Consider the following 16911-nt stretch of genomic DNA (forward strand, 5'->3'; position numbering starts at 1 on the left):
AATAGTCAATAGTCCCATATGTAAACCAGCCAGAGTCATTGTCCTTCACAGGGTGCTCTCCGACAGCAAGTCCATACTCCTGCAGAGAGTCTCACACAACAACAGACCTCATTAGGTATGCATACACCTGCTTCACTGTTGGTAAACACACACCAACAGACCTCATTAGGTCTGCATACACCTGCTTTACTGTTGGTAAACACACACCAACAGACCTCATTAGGTCTGCATACACCTGCTTTACTGTTGGTAAACACACACCAACAGACCTCATTAGGTCTGCATACACCTGCTTTACTGTTGGTAAACACACAACAACAGACCTCATTAACACTTTGCATGCCACGCCCGAGATTATTCGGGTTATTACCCCCCGGGTTGACTGCCCAATCACGAGAATATTCGTTTGTTCTCTTTTTTTTTTTGCGATCTGAAATCATATTTCATCAACCGTGTCTACCGTTGGTAATTCAGCTACCTCAGGCGCTCAGATATGAAAAAAGTGCCCCCTATTGTCTCCCAGATGGTAATTCACCCTTTTGGATTGAACTCAATGAAAATGAATGAGAAAAAAAAAACCACACTCCACATTTTACTTCTCACTCATGCAACCGGCTACCAGCTTCATGCTGGACTCTCGGAGCAGCGTGGAATATGTGTTTTACAGTATAAACGGTGGATCACTAAAAGGAGCGATCAGGAATTGGAATAATCCATTTGGATACCATCTGATCTCAGGTAAGGAATCTATGTTGCCAGTCTAAGGATAATCTGACCCGTTTTCACGGATATATAAGCTTTTATGTGATTATGTGATATCGCTGTTTGACTGTGCGCGCCGTCAGGAAATAGGAGACTCGATTTTCGGCTTGCCGCAAGAGCGTGCATGCGTACACATATACTATCGATAATCTAGCGTTTATTTGAAAACGATTCATAAATAGGCCGAAAAATGACAACGTTCTAGAATATTCCAGGAAAAGGCGATTATCAGGGAATCTCTTCTTTTTTCCGTGAAACAGAGTGCTTTTCAGAATGGTAGAAAACGGAAATGAACCGATAAAAAAACAATCTGCTACGACAATGTTGACTGGAAAATGAGTCTTTGATAAGCGACGGGCAGATTAGACACATAGCCATAATTTAAAACATAGATTAGGCGATATTAACGCTAACATTGAAGTGGTGCTGGGCATTCAAGGGACTAATAAGGAATTAAACTTGGGCAGTCAAAGTGTTAAGTATGCATACACCTACTTTACTGTTGGTAAACACACAACAACAGACCTCATTAGGTATGCATACACCTGCTTTACTGTTAGTAAACACACAACAGACCTCATTAAAACTCATTGGACGCCACTCACGAATAAAGTCGGGTTAACTCGCCGACACGTGAGCGCCAAACCCGAGAAAAGTCGGGTTTTCTATTGTTATTTCTTTTATTCGATATTCCCATTCATAATCCATCGAGGGAGCCTGTGTTATCATTGGGAATGAGTCTGAGATCGCAAACGTCATATACCGCCGCCTTGCGGCCGGTATTGCACATCCTTTGAAACTCTCTGGCTTGGGCTGTGTGTCGATCTAAAAAAGTCTGGGCTGGGTTTTCCTTTGTCGGGCAGGACAAGCGTTTATAACACATGGATTGAGGAGAATCAAGCATTCCCGGTTCATGTTCTTTGGTGGATTATGTTGGCAACACGATCGACATCAATACTTGGAATGGCGATCAGATAATTGGAATATTCTTTTTGGAGTACATCCTAGTCAAGGTAAAGGCTATATGGTATCAATCTTGCGTTGATCCAAGAATCCCTTCCCCGCGATCCGAACGTATGTGTGTAATGTGTGTGCGTAACGTGTGTTGGTGACGATCAAACCATAGAAAAACTACCCCCCCCCCCCCACCCTTTCATGCATTCATGATGAAACATAATACTGATAATATAGGGTTGATTTCAGATTGATTGTTGATACAGGCGAGAAACGCCACGGTTTCTACTAGTGAAATGCACTAAGCGCTGCATAGTGTCGTTTTCTGGGATTAGACAGGATTACTCTAAAACTATACTCATATTCACCACGGTATAAAACGGAAATGTATGGATAAAAAAAAATATCTTTTTCACAAATTGAATGATAGATACTCGATGTCAAATAGGCAATAGTATTATATCCATAGCTATGATATTTAATATAGTTTGAGCCCTGCAAACACCGCCATGTATTCCTATTCTTTAAAGCGGTGGCCTTCTTACCACACGGTAAACAGCGACCTCTGGCACTGATTGAGTTAAGTCATGCATACACCTGCTTTACTGTTGGTAAACACACAACAACAGACCTCATTAAGCGCCAGACCCGATGATAGTCGGGTTAACTCGCCATCGCTTGAGCGCCAATCACGAGTATAGTCAGGTTTTAATCGTTATTTATTTTATTAGCGATATCCATTAATTTTCTTTTTTTAAAACTTTATTTTTTAGCGTTTATCGCTTTTCTGGTCAAGCATGACCGACAGAAACAGGTTGAAATGGGATGTAGAGCAGGGGAAGACATTCTGAGAAATGACGGCGGGTCCGGGAATCGAACTCGTGTCCCCCAGATCCGTGACGAGCACGGTTTTCCCCGACGCAGAAATAGCGCCGAGATATGTGGTGAGCTACGGGAGCTCCCCATCCATTCATTTTCATCCATCCAGCCTGATGTTATCGTTGGGAATGGGTCTGAGCTCGCAAAAGGGCAAATACCGCCGCCTACCGCGATCCGAGCTGTGCATGGAGGTCCGTACCACATTACGACCGTTACACACTGACGGGCGGGCAGGGTTACTGTTCCATGCCATCGTTGTTGAGGCCTACCTCGCCTGAGTATTTAAACCCCGCCCGCCCGTCAGTGTGTAACGGTCGGTAATGTGGTACGGACCTCCACGAGCAGTATTTGGAATGGCGATCAGATAATTGGATTATTTCTTTTGCATTACATCAGATACAAGGTAAGAACACTGTATATACATTTTATCGTTGATCTGATATTTATTTCTACCCCGATCGACGTTGTCTCTGTGTGTGTATGTGTGGCTGTGTGCCGTTGGTGGCAGGAGGGGGGGGGGAGCCCCGCGGTCCAGGGCTCTTTTCATTCTTGCACGAGGAAGGATAATAATGATGATCTAGCGTTGATTTCAGGAAGATTCTATAATCAGGCGAAAAATGACAACGTGTTTTGTGTATTCCATATTCTATTATCGCGTCTTTTCCTGGGATTACTAGAAAATCACAAACTATACTCATATTCAAAACGGTATAAAACGGAAATGTGCTGATGAAAAAACAATCCGTTTTGTACATGTTGACTGGAAGCAACTTACTGATAATCGACGGGTGTATTAGACCCATATCTATAATTTAAGATATATTTTAAGCACTCGCAAATCTCGCAGTCCTCCCATTGATTAAAGCGGTGGCGTTCTAGACCTATATCGGGCATATCGCTCCGGCACTGAATGAGTTAAGTCTGCATACACCTGCTTTACTGTTGGTAAACACACAACAACAGACCTGCTTTACTGTTGGTAAACACACAACAACAGACCTGCTTTACTGTTGGTAAACACACAACAACAGACCTGCTTTACTGTTGGTAAACACACAACAGCAGACCTCATTAACACATTGACCGCCAGCAGCAGGGGGCGCTGATACCCCATTCTTCGCCAGGTCTTTATTCAATGGATATAGTTTTAGACTGTGACATTTGCGAGTGCTTAAAATATATCTTATATTATATCAATCGGTCTAATAACGCCGTCGACCCTCAGTGAGTTGCTTCTAGTCAACATGCCTGAGACAGATTGTTTTTTTATCTGTACATTTCCGTTTTATACCGTTTTTTATAGAGTATGGTTTGGTTTTTTTTCAGTAATTCCAGGAAAAAGGCGAGAAAAGGCATTTTACTGTAATCCAGTCATCACGTTGTAATTTTTCGGCTGATTATCTAATCATCCTGAAATCAACGCTAGATTATCATTAGTATGTCTCCTTGTCCATACTCCATACATGAAATGACCGTCGTAGCGGGGCACTCGCCCCCCCCCCCCCCCCCACCGCAGCCAACAGTAAACAACCATACACGGTTCACACAGATAGCTGTGATCGTGGTAGAAATAAATGTCAGATCAACGATCAAATTCATATATAATGTTCTTACAGTACCTTGTATCTGAAAAGAGATAATCCAAATATCTGATCGCAATTCCAAATAATGCTTGTGGAGGTCTGCACCACACTCCCGACCGTTTCACAATGACGGGCTCAGATCGCCCCCTAAAACACACAAGCCCATTTTCAATGAGATGCAATAGCTCCGCCTGGCAGTAGAGGGCGGTGTTGACCGTCTGCCAGCTCAGACAGGCTCTGAAGGGTCTGCAGAGGCTGCAGCTATGAATTATGAATAGATATAGCGAATAAACGAAATAACGATCCCAAAAATGAGTAAACTCGTTATTGGCGTTATTCGATTGGCGGCCAATAACGAGTAAACTCGTTCTTGGCGGCCATTGTGTTAAGTCTGCATACACCTGATTTACTGTTGGTAAACACACAACAACAGACCTGCTTTACTGTTGGTACAACAGACCTGCTTTACTGTTGGTAAACACACCCCACACACTCCCAGGTACTGCACAGCACCCTCTCTCACCTTGACCGTCAGAAGGGGGGCTATGTGAGACTGTTGTTCATTGACTACAGCTCAGCGTTCAACACCATAGTCCCCACCAGACTGGTGGACAAGCTGATCGAGCTGGGTCTGAGCTCCGCCCTGAGCGCCTGGGTACTGGACTTTCTGAGTGAAAGACCCCAGGCGGTCAGGGTGGGGGGTCAGACCTCCAACACCATCACCCTGAGCATCGGGTCCCCCCAGGGCTGTGTTCTGAGCCCCCTGCTGTACTCACTCTACACACACGATTGTGTGGCCAAGTTCAGCTCCAACTCCATAGTGAAGTTCGCAGACGACACGGTGGTGGTGGGGCTGATCTCGTACAACGACGAGAAGGCCTACCGGGAGGAGGTTGAGGTACTGGAACGCTGGTGCCAGGACAACAGCCTGCTCCTGAACATTGGTAAAACCAAGGAGCTGATCGTGGATTATAGGAGAGGACAGCAGGAGACACACACACCACTGATGATTAACGGGGCTACCGTGGACAGGGTGAGCACTGAGCAGCTTTAAGTACCTGCTGTAGAGAGCATCCTGACCGGAAACATCACTGCCTGGTATGGAAACAGCACGGCACAGGACAAGAAGGCCCTACAGAGAGTGGTGCGCTCAGCCGAGCGCACCACGGGTATTGCACTACCTCCCCTGCAGGTTCTATACAACAAGAGGTGCAAATCCAGAGCCTGCAGAATAATGAAAGACCCCCACCACCCCAATAACAGCCTGTTCCAGCTGCTGAGGTCAGGCAGACGCCTGCGAACCCCAGCTACTAGGACAGAGAGGCTTAGGCTCAGCTTCTTCCCCCAGGCCATCAGAGTCTTGAACAATGAACATTGAGTACCACAGAACACTGAACTATCCACACATAAGCACACATGAGCACACACACGACACGCACGCTGTGCACGCTCACACACTAGCAGCCACTTAACACTTTAACATGAGCGGGCACACACTCATGCCGCACACACGCACACTTATGGCCAAAAGGAAAGGCCACTTTAAATTAGTATAACAGGAACAGTGTATTGCACTACCAAAGCTACCTAGCATGTCCTATATGCTCTGTAAATAACTATGTACAGATACCGAGATGTCACACCATGTTACCTGTTACCTGTTTATTGCACAATGTTTTTTTTTTATTGGATTCTAGTATATGTTGTACCACTGTATTGCACATCGTTGCGGGCAAGACCACCCGCATTTCATTGTATACTTGTATGCCGTGACAATTAAAACTCTTGACTTGACTTGACACAACAACAGACCTGACTAATAATGCAAAATGACGCCCGGTGGCTTGACTGCTCGAGAGGAGCTTGAGTCGACTTAATAGCCACTTAAAAGATGGACTGTGCAGTTTGGGGGGAGTGGGATGAAGAGCACGTTCAGCCTAAGACTCATCCCCCCGCCCGACACACCACAAACCGCCTGGGCTGGTCCTTTATACCGGCAGCCATCAGGCTCTACAACAAAGGGCTCGGACGGCCGGATCGGTTGACAGTTATCACTGTCACAACTCGGGACTTGAGAACTAGAGACTCGCATCACCGTACTGACTATCTTGTTTCTTTTTTTGCACTAGAGACTCATATCACTGGACTCTCACCACTGGACTATCTTGTGTTTGTACTTTTTATATTACTATATTGTATTTGTATCTACACCTTAAGTGTATCTATAGTGTATATAGATACTGGACTGTATATAACTGTGAAGCTATGCATCCCCCACCCTGTATCCCCCCCCCCCATGCTGCTTTGACACCCGAATTTCCCCAAGGGGATCAATAAAGGATTATCTTATCTTATGTGTCTTATATTTGGTCGAAAACAACACAACATTATGAATAGCCTGCAGCCTGGTACATTAGGAAACGAAAAAATGAGAAGTTAAAAAGGGGCACTTCGTGGAAAAACTGATTTATTTTTGCACATAATCTCTCACGTGTCCCCAGGCTCTGAACTGTTTTGCCATCCTTATCTCTATTTTTTCATCTACATTGTGAAGATGAAAAGGGGTGAAGTGCCCCTTTAATGATGTGACCCCCCTTTAATGATGTGACCCCCCTTTAAAAGCAGGCAGAAAGAGTTAGGCTGATATGGAGAATATATTTAATCAGATTACACCTGTAGGCTGATAAAGTGAATACATTTCATCAGAATAAATTGTTATTCTGATTGTTATAAGGTGAATAAATTGAATCAGATTACACCTGTAGGCTTATATGGTGCACATGTTGAATCAAATTACACCCGTTCAGTTCAGTAGTTGGGGTCCATATATTACTTGAAAGCACTTTAACCCTTTCACCACCACACTACAGAAGGTTAACCTTTCACTACCACACTACAGACTGTTAACCGTCTGTAGTGTGGTAGTGAAAGGGTTAACCTTCTGTAGTGTGGTTGTCAAAGGGTTAACCCTTTGTCATGTGGCAGTGAAAGGGTTAACCTTCTGTAGTGTGGTTGTGAACGGGTCAACCCTTTGTCGTGTGGCAGCAATTCTGTATTGCCCTGTAAAAACGCTGCTAAACCATATAGATGTACTTTATACCTTGTATTTTGTTTCTTGTATGTTTTTATGCTTTGTCTCGTAGTATGATGTGCTTCACTGCCTGCCTGTTTCATATATTTATGTTTTGTGTGGGGACTGCGGATGAAAACTAGCATCCCTTGCTAAATCCGGTGTATTTACAGTACACTGCATTTATTTATAGTGTCCATTAACTCAATGGACGCCAAGGGGGCGCTGTTTACCTTCTGGTTAGAACGCCAACGCTGTAATGCAATGGGGAGAATGCCGTGTTTTTTGCGAGTGCTAAAACTATATGAAATATTATAGCTATGTATCTAATAAACACGTCGATTGTCAGTGAGTTTCTTCCAGTCAACATGCAAAAAACAGATAATTTTTTCATACATACATTTCCGTTTTATACCGTGGTGAAAATGAATATAGTTCCAGAGCGTTTGTCTAATCTCAAGAAACTCGAGCAAACCGTGCTTCAATGCATTTCCTTAGAAATCGTGCCATTTGTCGCTTGATTTATGAATCGTTCTGAAAATAACGCTAGATTATCGGTATTATATGCGTCCTCATGCACAAACGGGGGCTGAAAAGTCGCTTCTCCGTGCCTTGTGCGCAGCCAACCGTACGCACACACACACACATGCGTGATCGCTACGAAAGAAACATCGGATTAACCCAAGATTGGTAACATAGAGTCCTTACCACACATCTGATGTACTGCAAAAAGATTAATCCAATTCCTGATCGCCATTCCAAATATTTATCACGTTTATTGATCCAACGTTATATGTCCAAAACGCATAATCCACGCTGCTCCCAGTCTCCCCAGTCCATGTGTTATAACGATACTGCATGCCCGAGAAGGAAAACCTGGACCGGACTTCTTAGATCAGCGTACAGCCCAAGGGGGAGGGATTCCAATGATGTGCAATACCGGCTGGAAGGCGTTAGGCGGCGGTATTGGCCTTTTGCGAGCTCAGACCCATTCCCAATGATAACATCAGGCTGGATGGATGAAAAATGAATGGATATAGCGAATAAAAGAAATAACGATTAAAACCCGACTTTTCTCGTAATTGGTGCTCAACGCATGGCGAGTTAACCCGACTTTTCTCGTGAATGGCGCTGAATGAGTTAATATGCTTTGTCCCGTCTAAATAAAGAAAGAAAGAAAGAAAGATGGAGAGGAGATCAGAGAGCATGATGTCATAGATGCCGCAGGGTAGAGACTCACGCTGTGAGACCCAGCCTTGTACGGTACATGTGTAATTGACTCCCTAAATTAACCTCATACAGCATCTGCAATAACCATTAACCTCCTGTGATGGTCCTTTGTGAAGAGACATTAGCTTATCTCCACGGTGATTAACCATTGGGAGGTAAACGACGTCGTTAGAGACTGATTCTGACGAACCGTGTCACGCTGAACCACAGGAGCCACTCTGGTGCTGTGTGTTCGTTTAGAGAGTTCATGCAATCAGCCCATGTCTTGAACTAATCGTATGGTGATTACACCTCACAATTACCGCAAAGAGAATGGCAGTGTGGAAGTGAATGCCACTATAGAAGTGAATGGCAGTGTGGAAGTGAATGCCACTGTGGAAGTGAACGGTATCATAGAAGTGAATGGCAGTGTGGAAGTGAACGGTACCGTGGAAATGAACGGCACTGTGGAAGTGCACGGTATCAAGGAAGTGAGCGCCTTTCTCAGACTCAAGGACACTTTACATAAAAAGAGAAGCTATATAAAATAATAAAATAATAATAATAAATTGTATTTATAATTATATAGCACACTTTAAACTCAATGAGATCTCAAGTTTCAAGTTTCTTTAATATTTGTCATACAGAAGTACAGAATACTTTTATACAAAATGCTTCTTACTGTTACGCTCCAGAGACTGTGCAAGACAAGATAAGTATGAAATAAAATAACATAGTAAAATTAGAAGTAAAAAAATGAGGTCACAGTGTTCAGTTTAGACATATGTACAATGTTCGATGCAGAATAGACGTAGTTACCATACAATATACAATACTGTGCAGTGTACTAATATACAATACTATATAGTGCAAGGCAGAAATGGGACGAGGTGCAATTTAGGTACAATTCACAGTAGGTGTACGAGTTGTAGTGCAAATCCTTTATCAATAAATATAAAGTGTGTTTGTGTGATCTAAAGTGTGGAGAGTGGGTGCTGCAGTGTGTTGTTTGTTTAAGTGAGTGTGTGCGTGTGGGTGTGTGTGCTGTGTGCATTTGATGGTTGTTGCATAGTGTTTATTGTTCGTTTAGCAGCCTGATGGCCTGGGGATAGAAGCTTCTTCTGAGTCTTTCTGTGCTCGCCTTAAGACTCCGGTATCGCTTGCCTGACCGCAGCAGTTCAAAGAGGCAGTTGTTCGGGTGGCTCGAGTCCTTAATAATTCTCTTAGCCTTCCCCTTGCACCGCTTGTTGTAAATGTTCTGGAGGGTGGGAAGCCCCCCTCCAATTGTGCGTTCGGCTGAACGTGTCACTCTTTGTAGTCTGCTACGGTCTTGTGCAGTGCTATTCCCAAACCAGGAGGTGATGTTGCCGGTCAGGATGCTCTCTATTGTACATGAGTAGAAGTTCCTAAGGATCTTCTGACTGACTTGGAACTTCCTTAGGCGCCTGAGGAAGTAGAGGCGTTGTCGTGCCTTCTTCACAACACTGTCAATGTGTGTGGTCCATGTCAAGTCCTCGGATATGTGGGCTCCGAGGTACTTGAAACTGTTCACTCTCTCAACCGGTGCCCCGTCGATGCTGAGGGGGCTGTAGTCCTTGACCCCCGACCTCCTGAAGTCCACAATCATCTCTTTTGTTTTGCTGACGTTCAGGGAGAGGCAGTTCTCCTGACACCACTGTGACAGGTTCTCTACCTCTTCCAGGTAGGCCCTTTCGTCGTTGGCAGAGATCAGGCCCACCACTACTGTGTCATCAGCAAATTTGATGATGGTGTTGTTGTTCCGCTGTGCTACGCAGTCATGTGTGTACAGGGAGTAGAGGAGGGGGCTCAGAACACAGCCCTGGGGGGCCCCTATGTTGAGCGTGATGGATGAGGAGGTGCAGTTGCCGGCTCTTACCACCTGGGGTCTGCCCGTCAGGAAGTCCAAGACCCACTGGCAGAGGTCATAGTTCAAGCCCAGGTCCCTGAGCTTGGCTATGAGTTTGGAGGGGACTATGGTATTGAATGCTGAGCTGTAGTCGATGAACAGCATTCTCACATAGTTCCCCTGCCTCTTGTCCAGGTGTGATGCTGCTGTGTGCAGCACATGGGCTATGGCGTCCTCCGTGGACCTGTTGGGGCGATATGCAAATTGCAGAGGGTCCAGGTTGATGGGGAGGGAGGAACAGATGTAGCCCTTCACTAGCTTCTCAAAGCACTTCATGGCTATGGAGGTGAGGGCTACAGGGCGGTAGTCGTTGAGGCAAGCGGGCGTAGATTTTTTGGGTACAGGGATGATGGTGGACTTCTTCAGACAGGTGGGGATGACAGCCTGTTCCAAGGACAGGTTGAAGATGTCAGTGAATACCGGGGCCAGTTGGTCGGCACAGACTTTTAGGTGCTTCAAAGCAAAAGGAAAAAATGTAAGGTTTAAAAGATAAAAACATTCAAATGAATAAAATTTAAACATAAGAATAAAAAGGTTTAGAGACGAGATAAGAATATGAATATATATATATATATATATATATATATATATATATATATATATATATATATATATATATATATATATATATATATATATATATATATATATATGTATAGTAACAACAGGAAAATAAAACAAATACAAATTAAAAAGGAAGCAAGGTGCAGTCCATTTGGATGAAACAGTAACACAAAATAAACAAAAACAACAAGATCATGGAAGTGAACGGCACTGAATGCAATGCATCTCGACAGTGGGCTTTTCTTACTGCGGTGTCTGATGCATTAACGTCATGGCGGCAGGACAGTCGAGCGTGAAGGCCTTGAATACAAAAGGGGGGAATGATTTCTCAGTGTGTCTTGCGAGTGTCATTACCGTAATGACATCATCTGGGGGACCATCTTGGTAATGACGTTTTCGCTTCAAGTCTTTTATTTAATGGACTGTGGCGACCGCGGAGGCCGCCTCAGATTTCATTTGTATATACCGCTGAACTCTCGTTACAGGGCGGTTCCTATTGTCACAAGTCGTCATCACGGACAATGCGCCGTTAGCGTAGAGCGAGAATCTTCAAAAGGCACATTTTCGGGAATTGAGAAGAGCTTGCTGTCTTTCCCATCGGCCCCTGTGTATTTTGAAATGTTGAAATGAATCTATAATGGTTTGGCATTATTGACGTTTATTCTATGTCGGCCGTCTCATTCACCTCATTCACTTCGCCTCACATTATATTGTACTTTGATTATTTTATTTTTTGTTTGGGCCCGATGTGTGGGTTGAAGTTTAGTAACTTATTATACTGTGAATACCGTGAACTTAGTTAACGCAGGTTATATAGCTCAAACAGAGTATCGAAATGCAATAGTTATGCTGGATGAGCCCAGGAAGACACAGGCCTAGTCTCCTCCACAGAGCTCCCAGAATCAAGTAAAACGTAGACCTAGGAGGGGGGATGGTGTAGGTGAGTTGGGGAGGGCTGGAGAGGGTTGAAGGGGGGAGGAGGTGAGAGACCTAGGAGGGGGGATGGTGTAGGTGAGTTGGGGAGGGCTGGAGAGGGTTGAAGGGGGGAGGAGGTGAGAGACCTAGGAGGGGGGATGGTTTAGGTGAGTTGGGGAGGGCTGGAGAGGGTTGAAGGGGGGAGGAGGTGAGAGACCTAGGAGGGGGGATGGTTTAGGTGAGTTGGGGAGGGCTGGAGAGGGTTGAAGGGGGGAGGAGGTGAGCGACCTAGGAGGGGGGATGGTTTAGGTGAGTTGGGGAGGGCTGGAGAGGGTTGAAGGGGGGGAGGAGGTGAGAGACCTAGGAGGGGGGCTGGTTTAGGTGAGTTGGGGAGGGCTGGAGAGGGTTGAAGGGGGGAGGAGGTGAGAGACTTTGATTGATTGAACATTTTATTAACAGATTGCAGAATGGGTACAGTACAGTACAGCTCAATACAAACAACTGCTAAGGGGATGCAGACCAGAGAAAGACTTTTGTCTTGTTTACATCAGGGTCCCCCATTTTCAATTCATCATGACATATATGACATACATGACATACAGATAGACAGTACTGTTACATCTAGACATTTATGACATACCAGATCTACAAATAGACGGTACTGTTTATGAGTACAAAAAGAGTCTAAAAAGAGTATATATATTTGAGGGGGGGGGAAACGACGGGATTGACTGGGAGACGGGACATTTGGGTATCGGGGATTCAATCGGGGGACCCATGTAATTCCACGGCTGCTTGGTCCACACCAGGTCCGATGACACCTCCGATGAGTATAAATTAAACTCCACAGCGAACGGTGTAACCACGCAAATCACCGGTCGGTCACAAATGTAATACTGTAGATCTGAGTGGAAATGGCCGTTCTATCGATTTGAGTTCTGTACCTCGGAACTTTTGGAAATGTGTTTTGACGGTTTCAACCGTCGCCACAACGACGACCCCGAGGAGCACCGTCTGCTCCAAGGTCACATTCATATCTCCATGGGAACCTCATTAGTGATCACTCCCAGCATGCAGTGCGCAGGGTTCAAGGTGGAGGCTCTTAACCTCTCCTCCATCACCACTCATCCTCCTTCTCTCTCTCTCTCTCTCTCTCTCTCTCTCTCTCTCTCTCTCTCTCTCTCTCTCTCTCTCTCTCTCTCTCTCTCTCTCTCTCTCTCTCTCTCTCTCTCTCTCGCTCTCTCTCTCTCTCTCTCTCTCTCTCTCTCTCTCTCTCTCTCTCTCTCCACCTCCAAGCAGCGTCCAGGTTGTTTTTAATCAGTATAATTCCACTGGCACACACACACACACACACACACACACACACACACACACACACACACACACACATACACACATACACACACACGCACACACATATACACACACACATACATACATATACACACACACATACATACATATACACACACACATACATATACACACACGTACACACACGTACACACACACACACACACTGCTTCCTCTTAACAGACCATTTCCCAGCGGATGCCCTCCCAGCATGTATCAGACCTTGAGCTGGCGTAGTGCTGACTAGACAGACCGCAGTAAGCCTCCTTCAGGTGCTTCTCTACTGGAGGAGCTCTCGTCTGTCATGAGGGTCGTCTATAGAGCTATAAGGCATGCGTTACCCAACATGTTAGCATTCTGATAGGTCCCACTTGGACCTTTTGGGACTAAATATCCAGGAGAAGAGATGTTTTTTTGTAGGTTAGGGAAGGGTTGTTGATAGTTGTTGATGTAGTATGGATATCGCCCTACACTAACTCATATGAAGATATAGTTGTTGATGTAGTATGGATATCGCCCTACACTAACTCATATGAAGATATAGTTGTTATGTAGTATGGATATCGCCCTACACTAACTCATATGAAGATATAGTTGTTATGTAGTATGGATATCGCCCTACACTAACTCATATGAAGATATAGTTGTTATGTAGTATGGATATCGCCCTACACTAACTCATATGAAGATATAGTTGTTATGTAGTATGGATATCGCCCTACACTAACTCATATGAAGATATAGTTGTTGATGTAGTATGGATATCGCCCTACACTAACTCATATGAAGATATAGTTGTTATGTAGTATGGATATCGCCCTACACTAACTCATATGAAGATATAGTTGTTATGTAGTATGGATATCGCCCTACACTAACTCATATGAAGATATAGTTGTTATGTAGTATGGATATCGCCCTACACTAACTCATATGAAGATATAGTTGTTATGTAGTATGGATATCGCCCTACACTAACTCATATGAAGATATAGTTGTTATGTAGTATGGATACCGCCCTACACTAACTCATATGAAGATATAGTTGTTATGTAGTATGGATATCGCCCTACACTAACTCATATGAAGATATAGTTGTTATGTAGTATGGATATCGCCCTACACTAACTCATATGAAGATATAGTTGTTATGTAGTATGGATACCGCCCTACACTAACTCATATGAAGATATAGTTGTTATGTAGTATGGATACCGCCCTACACTACCTCATATGAAGATATAGTTGTTATGTAGTATGGATACCGCCCTACACTAACTCATATGAAGATATAGTTGTTATGTAGTATGGATACTGCCCTACACTAACTCATATGAAGATATAGTTGTTATGTAGTATGGATATCGCCCTACACTAACTCATATGAAGATATAGTTGTTATGTAGTATGGATATCGCCCTACACTAACCCATATGAAGATATAGTTGTTGATGTAGTACACAATGTAGTGAAGTGAACACAAACATGCACAAACAAACAAAGCCACAGAGTGCAGTGGCTGTAACAGTGCTCCTCACCAGTAAGAAGGCACGTACAGTAGCATACACTGCATGTTGGACAACCTCAGAGGTGAACTGAAGTTATTTTTAGATGTGGAATCGCATCTATTTGACCAGCGATGTCTCTATGTCATTCAGCATCTCAGTAACTCACTCAGTCAGTACAAGCGTATCTTAAATTCCCATGAAACAAAGTGTATTTTATTTTCAAGGTCTTATGTTAGCAATACTCCCAATATTAGTATTCATACACTTCAGTCAGACGGAGTGGGAGACAAAAAGAAAGACGGAATGAGTGAGAATGAAAGTGACCAGGTGGAGGTTTGGGTTTACCGAGAGAGAGAGAGAAATAAAGACAAGAGGAAGAGTTCTTTGCATGGGGCAATTTTTATTTTATTTTTATATATATATATTTATTTTTCATCCCAATTTTAGTCGTTGTGCCAATTCCCCCCCTCCCCTACCTGGTTGTTGTGCGCATGTTCCTCCTACTGGTCGGTACAAGGGAACCCTGAAGTCTACCACACGCTTCCTCCGACACATATGGAGACAGCCAGTGGCTCTCTTCTCACCTGGCAGCGAGGACTCTCATTGGTGAAGCGTAACGCGTGGGAGGTCACGCTGCCTTCACCATTTCCTGCCTTTCGCTGAGCAGGCGCCCAGACCTGACCTGTAGGCGTCGCTGTCCACAACGGCAGATTACCACCCTCGACTTCCCTCCCGCTAACTCAGCCAAACGAGTTAGTATGACGACCGGCCCAAGCCGCAGGCAATGCTGACTCCGGGAGCGCAATCTCCGCTACGCCATCCGACCGCCCAGCATGGGGCAATTTTACATGCAAAATTAAAGCATGGAATTGATGTGAATCAATGCAACTTGTATTCATTGCTATGCAACATACACACTAACAACTAGCTGGCATTCTTCTTTACATAGGGTATGTCGACTATTAGGCTGAACACTGTTTTAACATACGACCTAGGACCATTATTATATAGTTTTAATATTTTTTCAGGCGAGAATGTACCCATTTAGATTCCAAATGTAGTCAGTTCATCCCAAATAATGTCTGTTTGGAAATTTGCTCCAACGTTTTGCGAGATTGAGCAGCTGAGACACGACTGGGGTTGGGGCCCAATTTTACTGGGAATCCCCGTTCAACGTGAGGTTGTAACCGATCGCCCTGCTATATTCCTTCATCTGTAATTGATCAGTCTCCCCAGTTAGGCGCTAGATTAATACATTTAGTGGACGTGTGAATAATCAAATAATCTGATTAAAACCATCGCCTGATTTTGAACCGCTCTTGGTCCATATATGGGCGTGTGTGCGTGCCGTGATGCGAGGGATTCCCAGATCACTCTCCTCCGTAGACCAGACCGTCTCATTTAACAAGGCTAAAAATAAATTCCTCAGACGTGGAGTGATACTGATTTGTGAAAAGGAATTTGAATCATAGCTGTGGATATATCCTCATTATACCATGAACCAATCATATTGCTTGATTTTCTTTATTAACTGGATATTGCTTGATTTGAGATACCCATTTTATAAACTTTATTATTCCCTGTGGAGAAATAAAGTCAACCCATCCTAACATCTGCAGTGGGTTAGCTCTCTCAGCCACAGACGGGGACGAACGCCAATTATTCTAATGCCAGCACCTTTTTGGTCAAGGGCAGGAGTATGTACCTAGCAGGCATGTCTTTTACAACTTGCACTCAATACAACCTTCTGGTTGACGGAGAGGGAAGAGAGGGAATGACAAATGCAGGGAGAGAGAGAGAATGACAGAGAGAAGGCAGGGGGAGAGCGAATATGACAGAAGGCAGGGGAGAGAGAGTGACAGAGAGAAGGCAGGGGAGAGAGAGTGACAGAGAGAAGGCAGGGGAGAGAGAGAATATGACAGAAGGCAGGGGAGAGAGAGTGACAGAGAGAAGGCAGGGGAGAGAGAGTGACAGAGAGAAGGCAGGGGAGAGAGAGTGACAGAGAGAAGGCAGGGGAGAGAGAGAATATGACAGAAGGCAGGGGAGAGAGAGTGACAGAGAGAAGGCAGGGGAGAGAGAGTGACAGAGAGAAGGCAGGGGAGAGAGAGTGACAGAGAGAAGGCAGGGGAGAGAGAGTGACGGAGAGAAGGCAGGGGAGAGAGATAATAACAGAGAGAAGGCAGGGGA

The 16911-nt window shown here is 44.5% G+C and overlaps 1 protein-coding gene across 1 annotated transcript in view; it reads left to right on the forward strand.

Moving 5' to 3' along the window:
* LOC311226580 (semaphorin-6D-like) overlaps positions 1-16911 on the forward strand; it is a 350344-nt gene that overhangs the window by 309618 nt on the left and 23815 nt on the right. The gene's annotated exons all lie outside the window — the stretch shown is intronic.

This window comes from Notolepis coatsorum (assembly GCF_963971535.1).
Source record: "Notolepis coatsorum genome assembly, chromosome: 4".
Taxonomy (NCBI): domain Eukaryota; kingdom Metazoa; phylum Chordata; class Actinopteri; order Aulopiformes; family Paralepididae; genus Notolepis; species Notolepis coatsorum.